Here is an 8,864-nt window from a genome sequence, read left to right as displayed (position 1 = left end):
GCCATAAATGACATGATATATATTTCCTGGTCCTGCAGCTCTTACGGTGGTTTAATTCGCATGACATGTTGCAAAACTGGTATGGTATGACACGATTGCATATGGCGAACAGAAGCGATAGACCCTAACACGAAAATCATGGCATGCCCGTCATGTAACAACATGACTATATGCCACACTCACGATGCCCTCGCGGCTGTTTCGCTAGCTTCGCATACACGAAATTTACTATGACGGAACGACTGGACGACTAAGGTAAATGACACGCCCGAACATGATAATCATAATATCCGTGTTATGTAAAACATGGCTAAATGCAACGCTCATAGCATGCTCGCGGTCATTTCGCAAAACTCACATATACAAAATTTTATATTACGAGACGTGAATGAACAACGAATGTAAATGACAGGTCCAAACTTGATAATCATATTATGCCTGTCATGTAAAACGTGACCACAACTACGTTCATAGCGCACTCACGGTCATTTTGCTGGCTCAATATATACCAAAGTTGGCATTACGTGACGTGAATAAACGACGAGGGTAAATGACACGTCCAAACATGAGGATCATGACGTGGAAATCATGTACGGCATAACATACCTCCACCTTGCAACGTTGTGCTGATTTTAACGTGACATATTAACCTTCCTCGTTCATGCTTTGGATATCACTGTACGTGGGATCTGACAATTTTTTAAGTGCAAATGCACTTCATAAGCGACCCTGAATCCGCCATCCGCGGTGCGCCTCCTCCTCTCCCCTAGCAACGGCGTGAGGAGCGGAGAGGAGCGTCTGTAGCAACAGCGCAGCGACGTCACACACCACGTGATTGCGCGCGCTCCGCCCTCCGCTCCGTGGCTGCGCGCAGCCACGACTTGCTCGAGATCGGCAAGTCGTCATAGGTATGGATCCATCGCAGGCATCAACCTCGACTGCGATACCTCTAATAACGAGTACAACGCAATCGAACGCAAGCATTGCACGCGTCGTTGAAGATGTCGCACCGGTTGAAGACGAACGGACGGAAAAAACTGTTTTTTAAAGAAACCCTGCAGGGTTACCAGCGCGGGCTCAGGCCACCCCGACGTTTTGTGCGGTGAGGCGTAGCCTTTCCACCGCTGTCCAAGGCAGCGCGACGAAGGGCCCGTGATGCCGAGCGCAAGCGGGCGAAGTGGGCCGCGGACATAAACATCATTACAGTGCGAATCTACTCTCACACATACGCGTAAACTCACCAAGATTTCCCGAGAGGGTCCAATGGTTCCTGGAAATTGCAATGTGATCACACGGGAAAGTGTATGTTAACTCACTGGCGAATACCAACAGATTTTAACTTTACTCCCTCTCATAGCATCACCCCGTGCATTCGCACTTGACCATGTTCACCCTCGGGGAAATGCTAGGGAGTTTTTAGGATATATTTATCTGTGTCGTTCTCGAATTTTCGCTCACGGACAACAACGATTTCTCACTTACAATTACTGCGAAACAAGCTCTTAATGGTGTCGCATTTAAACTTCATTTGTGTTACCAGTATAAGAACTCGGGCGGGGCATCTGGCACGAATATACCGTTCATTTCACCGTAGCTCTGTAGGCCTGACCCGCAGCCCCTCCGGCTGACAGTCAGGATGCGGGTTGAGCACAGCAGCCTACCACTGCGCTTTGTCTGTGTTATTGTGAGATAGCGCAGCGTGCAGGACCATGGTACATTAGTGGCCATGGTGCTGCACTCTTAAACGCCAAAGAGAGAGAGAGAGAGAGAGAGAGAGAGAAAATAAAACATTTATTTGCGACCAAGTAAGGAATGTCGGTGAGTAGGATCCATAATGCGGTATCCCATTGACACGGGCCGCTGTCCTCGCTCGTCTCACGAGGGCCTTTTGGGTCTTCGGATCCGAGCTGGACAGAGCTGCCTCCCAACAGTCGGCTGTGCTCTGGGTTGTAGAGGTGGATAGGCGTAGTTTCCACACCCGGCGCCAGCTTTTGATTTGTGCGAAAGTATATTTAATTTAGGAGCACGTTAATAGGTTGCATTTTTAGTAATGGACAGATAAATGGATTTTTCAAATTTGAGAGTCCAGACCACGGTGCATGAATACTTTAGGTGAGCGAACTCCGGGACTATCGCTGCCCGATGATGTTCTTCGCAATGAGCCCGAGAGATGGCGCTTCAAACTTTGCCCCGGTAAGGTGCCTAGATGAAACAAGTTTCCAAGGTAGCGACACCTTTCCCTTTCCTCTTCGCCTATGTTCCTGAAGCGCCCCCTAGAAGGTTTAAAACTTTCATCCAAAAGCGACTGTTTGGGTTCCGTTGCTACGGTGAATAGATGTAAATGAAACAAAATGGAACGAAATAAGACGTAGAATAAACAGTTACCTTTATGAACATAAACGGCACAACACAAGAGCAAGCGGGATGTGCGTTACTCAACCGGCAACGTTGTGCAGTTCTATAATTTACACCACTAGCCATGGCGTCTCGCATAGTACATCGTAGTTCCACGGCCGCGGTATTTCGTCCAGTTCTAACTAGTCCACTTCTCCGATTGTATTTTGTTCGTGCTGTGACACAGTGAACGTGCTTCTTGCTGGATCCTGTAAGTGGCCACAGGGCGTGACGTTGTGACGAGTGATTACAACCGGCTTGTGCACACGCAAGAAAAGAAACTACGACCAGACTGGTACGAACACTCGTCCAGCAGCACTGCGATGACGTTTTTTTTTAAATGTGTCCATTTGGACAATCGTGATGCTAAGTGATTCTGATGCGGTGCTGGGAACTTCCTGAAAAGTGAGAGTTCTACTGGTGAGGTGTCTCGAAGCAGCGCGTTTCGGCTCAAGCGGGAACTGGTCAAGAGTGAAATGTTTCTGAAGGTGCGTTGATTACAACCTACAGCTGCTCTGTATACGTGCATACCCACATGTATTTGTACCAACTGGCATGCACTAGACACGCATTAGACGCGCGCCTGGCGTTTCAATAAAAACCGACAAGTGAACTCGCTTCGTAGATCCGCGTCGACATACGTTGACGGAGTTGCACGAAAGCATTCGCGTGAAATGGTTCATAGTTGCACTTCATGGTGCGCTTCATCTCGGAAAGCACGAGGTAAGTTGAAGAGAGCGAAACCATTTTCTGTTGTTTACGGCAACGCAGCATTGCTGAAAAACGCAGATGTTTCATTGAACGAGCACGGCGAAACAATCTTGGTCGACTTAGCGCACACCGAAACGCTCCTCCTCTTCAGTTTATGTTCTGGCTATGATTTTGTCTTTGGTCACGGCGAGAATCCGGCTGGAGCCATATGCGCATGCGTACTCGTTTTGAACCTTTTGCATAATAATAAATAACACCACCAGCCATTTGCAAGATCACGTGCAAGTAATGCACCAAAACAGACGCGGATGGCAGAGAAAAAGAGGAGTAATCGAGAGAGTGAGGAGGACGGCTCGAGAACAATTAGTGACGCTACCTTGGAAACTTGTTTCATCTAGGGACCTTATGCCCCGGCTCCCCCTCTCAGTTTAGGAAAGCCCCGTGACGTAAGTAGCGGCGCTCATCTATCGTCGCGACAACACCTTCGCCGTGCCGTCAACCTCCTCCCTTATCACCCCCTCTTTCGCGGTGCTGCTGGTTGATATCGCACGATATTCCGGTTTTCTCAAATTTGGAAACCATCGCCCACGTGCCGGGTGTGCGTTGCGGAATTTGCCAGCAGCCCGCCACGGTCCTCAGTCCGACGAGCCATGTATCAGCACGCCGCAAATAATCGGTCCGTGCCCGCTAAGCGTTTGCTCCGTGGCGTTCGCTCACCTAAAGTGTTCTTGCACAGCGTTCCTGATAAACGCGGCTAGCGCATAGTGGGCTTCTCCCAAGTTGGGACGGGCGGGACTAGCTTTACCGCCGTATCGAGCAACACCACCTATACTTGTATCGAGGCGGTAAACTCACCCACCTATAGACGTTATTCTGCTAGCCGGCTTTGGTTCTCAGAGCATGCGCCCAAACCGTGCCGCTAGAAAACGAATGACTGCGGCACTGGCCGCATCAAAGTATATCATTCAATGCCTATTGCAAGCACAGCTGTTAAGTGCCCACTACGCTACAACTATTCATTTTGCGAATCAGCGAATGGCCCACTACGCGTCCACATCGGGCAACAAGCGAAGGTACGCAGCCATTCACATTGTTGATGCTTTTGCTGCCAATGATGATTAAATATGTCTGAGCGCTTTGTACTGGGTGGGCCTAAAATATCCACTCATTTCTCAGCTAGTTTGGATATTTTTAATGCCAGGTGCAATTTTACGCCTCTGCCGCGTAATAGATGATCTGTTGAGGCGACTCCTTTCACCGTTTACCTTAACGGTGAAAGGAGTCGATTCATATAGTGTTTTTTTTTTCTTCGCAGTTTCAGCAAGTATTTTGGCTGTGTGGTAGAACACCTGCTAGCCACGCAGACAGCCTGAGTTCCTTCTTCTGTTGGACTCAGAAAAGTTATTTTATTTTTTTTTTCGCATCGTCCTCAATTTTAAATGCGAAGCATTTCTTAGCGAGCTTCGGTGACTTTGAGCGTATCTATCTATCTATCTATCTATCTATCTATCTATCTATCTATCTATCTATCTATCTATCTATCTATCTATCTATCTATCTATCTATCTATCTATCTATCTATCTATCTAGCCACCTATGACTTTTAGCTCTCCTGGCCATTTCGATAATGGTATCAATACCGAATTTGGTATGGCATAGCATGACTGCATGAAGAACACATTTGACTAGTCGTGACATGAAAATCATGATATGTATGTCACGAATGCCATGATTTACATTTCATGGTCCTGTAGCTCTTGCGGTGGTCTTGTTCACATGTCATGTTGCAAAACTGGTATGGTATGACATGATTGTATGGCGAACACAAGTGACAGACCCTAACATGAAAATCAAGAGATGCATGTAGTGTAATAACATGACCACATGCCACGCTCATGATGTGCTCGCGGCCGTTTCGCTAGCATCACATTTACCAAATTTGGTGTTACGGTACGTGAACGAATGACGAAGGTATGTGAATGGTGCAAACAATATAATCAATAGATGCGTGTCATGTAACAACATGACTACATCCCACACTGATTATATACTCGTGGCCGTTCCGCTAGCTTCACATATGCCAAATTTGGTATTACGTGATGCCAATGGCTGACGTAGGTATGTGACTGGTGCGAACATTATAACCATCAGATGCGTGTCATGTGAGAACATGACTACATGCCACGGTCAAGGCGCCAATACATTTCGACGTGAGGCGGTACACGTGCTCGCCGGCGTTCATTTCGTTGCGTCACGGCGGTGTTGCCATGCCAGGCGCTGGCCCTGCCTTATACTCGTAGGCGCGCGCCGCGCTGCGTTGCTTTACGCATGCGCGTTTCAGCGCGTTCGGCGTCCCTCCATCACGAAGAGAGGGAGAAGCACTCTTGTCTGGGCAACGCCGCCTAGAAAAACTATGCCTGGAACGTCGCTCCCTTTTGAATTGGATGCCTCCTGCCAGCACGCCATCTCGAAGGCCATTCCTCCTGCCGTCTGTTGCGACCGGCCACCGCGTGAAACCAATCGCCTCCGTGCCACTCAGTCACGTGACATTACCGTACCACTCTATCACGTGATATGACGGCTGCTCGTAAACAACTGTGAGAGCATTGCTGTGTTCGCAGGGGGCGGCTGTCGTAGACGCTCGGCTTTGTATCGAAGGAGGAGGGTAACATCAGAGGGTAGGGCAGCGCGTTTGCGGCTCACGTTCCAGGCATAATTTCTTTTAGGGGGCGTTCGTCTGGGTAACGCATCGGCGCGAAATGCAGCATGTCGCATTTCGCACCGGTTGCCGTCGGGCCGCGCCGACGAACGCTGGTCCTGCCTGGCGTCAGACTGTAAAGTGCTCGTGTTTTGCTAACGTAGCGTCGCTGTACCCAGCGCACGCGCGCATCAACGCCACATTGGAGTATATTGGGCCCTTCATGATGAGCTCGCAGCCCCGCCGCGGTGGTCTAGTGGCTAAGGTACTCGGCTGCTGACCCGCAGGGCGCGGGTTCGAATCCCGGCTGCGGCAGCTGCATTTCCGATGGAGGCGGAAATGTTGTAGGCCCGTGTGCTCAGATTTGGGTGCACGTTAAAGAACCCCAGGTGGTCTAAATTTCCGGAGCCCTCCACTACGGCGTCTCTCATAATCATATAGTGGTTTTGGGACGTTAAACCCCACATATCAATCAATCAATGATGCGCTCGCGGCCGTTTTGCTAGCTCCACATATACCGAATTTGGTGTTACGTGACGTCAATGGATGACGAAAGTGTATGACAGGTGCAAACACGATAATCAGCACAAGCATGTAATGTACGAAGATGACAACATACCACGCTCATAGCGTGCTCACGGCCGTTTCGCTAGCTCCATATATACTAAACTTGGTATCACGTGACGTGAATAGATGACGACGGTAAACGACACATCCAAACATGATAATCATGAAACGTAAGTCGTGTACGGCATCATTTTCCTCCACCTCGTAACATTGTGACAATTTTAAAGTGACATATCAACTTTTCGCATTCGTGCTTCACATGTCATCGATTCCCACTGTACGTGTGGTCTGCCATAATTTTTTTTTGTTATAGACAACGTGATTTTCCGCTCCCTTCCAACGACGCCGACACTGACGCTGGAATTTCTGTGAAACGAGCGATTTAACAACCAAGTGTCAGAACTTTTTTTAAAGTTAAAATCACTACACGTTATTAGCCTACAATATTTTAAGCATATTTGGCACATGTGATCATTTTAAAGCAAGTCCTAATTTTCCTTTATTTGTCATATTTGAAATGTGAATAAATGTGGACCTTACATCATCAGTCCTTACTTATGCCCCACTTATTAAAAAGTTTTTTTTAAAGTGGGGACATAAAACAGCTTTACCTTGTGCATTGAACCAAAAGAAATGAAATCTGATTATTATTACAAACATTGTGATTGATTAGCCGAAAATGTATGCATTAGCACTTGGGGCCTCTTCGTATAACAGGTAGCCATATTAAGTACTTTGGCGCGATTTCGCTTGTTGAGGTTTACTGCATGCCCGCAAATGTAACAAGCTGTGTGCCAAATTTTAATAAAAATTGTTCATGAGCGAAAAAGTTACGATTGTTCACGTTCGGAAAAATACTAGAAATCTTAGTTTTGAGAAAATCAGCAAAAAAAGAATTGAGAAAAAAAAACTCCCAAGCATTTCCCCGAGGGTGAACATGGTTAAGTGCGAATACACGGGGTGATGCTATGAGGGGTATTTATTAATTCGCACTATTATATTTATTAATCACACTATGTTGCCTTTATGGTGTAATGGTTCCTGGGAATCGCAATTTGATCACACGGGGGAGTTTACGTTAACTCACTGGCGAATGCCAATGGATTTTAACTTTACTCCCCCTCACGACCCGCTCTCGACGGGAGACTGAGAGAGAAGGCGGGTGCTCGAGAGAGAGGGGTGCGCGCGCAGCTGCAGCGAGCGAGGAGAGCGGAGGAGCGAGCGAAGGGGGAGGGGGTATAAGGCGCGTTACTGTCACCGATTTCAGCGTCGCGTCCGTGGCTTATTCGGTAGAGCGTCGCGCTGCGGCCCGCCAAGTCCTCTTTCTTTTAAAGATAGAGAGAAGACTGCGGACGCCGCCGACGGCGGTGGATGGTTTGGGGTCGCTTATAAAGTGTATTCACACTTAATATGTGCAGCGCGTCCACAAGGTGAAGAGGAGGGCTAAAATTCTCAATATTTGCAGCCAGCTCCATCGTGGACTTTCCTCTGGGTCTTTGCTTGATTGCTTTTTTTAGCTGTATTGCGGCATCAGTGCCATGACGGGACGCTTGGACGCTGTGATGCTGACCATTTCTGAAGCAAGTTTTTGCAACGCAAAGGCCAGGCTGAATCCGCAATTTGCTGAAAAATATCAATCGTGCTTCCGTTGCGATTATTAAATTGACACACAGCATCAAAAAAAGCCAATTTGATGGTTTATTGGCTGAGATACATCTCCTCGAACGTGAACAACACATGTAACTCGTCACGCGTTCACCTGGCGAAGAGTTTATTACCAGTATGATTAAAAAAGGTTTTGTTGGCAATGTCTTTAGAGCATAACCACAAGTTTGCACTTGATATGTTTGCTAAATAACCAACAAAATAGTATACATGAAGCTAATCCTACGATTCGCCCAAAACTGGTACTTTCAGTTTTGGTTTCGTACGTGATGTGTGGTCTAACATTTTTCCTTGTATCTTTTGAAGGTTTGCGTAGGCGGAATTATTGTAGGGCAAAATGATGGCCGATAAATTGTCTATTTGATTGATTTGTGGGGTTTAACGTCCCAAAACCACCATATAATTATGAGAGACGCCGTAGTGGAGGGCTCCGGAAATTTCGACCACCTGGAGTTCTTTAACGTGCACCCCAATCTGAGCACACGGGCCTACAACATTTCCGCCTCCAACGGAAATGCAGCCGCCGCAGCCGGGATTCAAACCCGCGACCTGCGGGTCAGCAGCCGAGTACCTTAGCCACTAGACCACCACGGTGGGGCGATAAATTGTGCATTTAACATAACCCACAACCCAACAATGATATTTGAAAAAATCGATTTCTACATTTGGCATCTTACCTTACCCCTATGAAAATATTGTCCCCACTGTTCCCGAAAAACAGTTCATTGTGGGACTTTACTTAGACTTAAAGCTCACGCGTAACAAAAGCTATGCCGGGTTATCACGAAAATGCAGGCCTTGAACAATGAATCAGGTTTATGCGCATAGA

This window comes from Rhipicephalus microplus, chromosome 1, assembly GCF_043290135.1.
Source record: "Rhipicephalus microplus isolate Deutch F79 chromosome 1, USDA_Rmic, whole genome shotgun sequence".
NCBI lineage: Eukaryota > Metazoa > Arthropoda > Arachnida > Ixodida > Ixodidae > Rhipicephalus > Rhipicephalus microplus.
Note: the sequence above shows the minus strand (reverse complement) of the source record.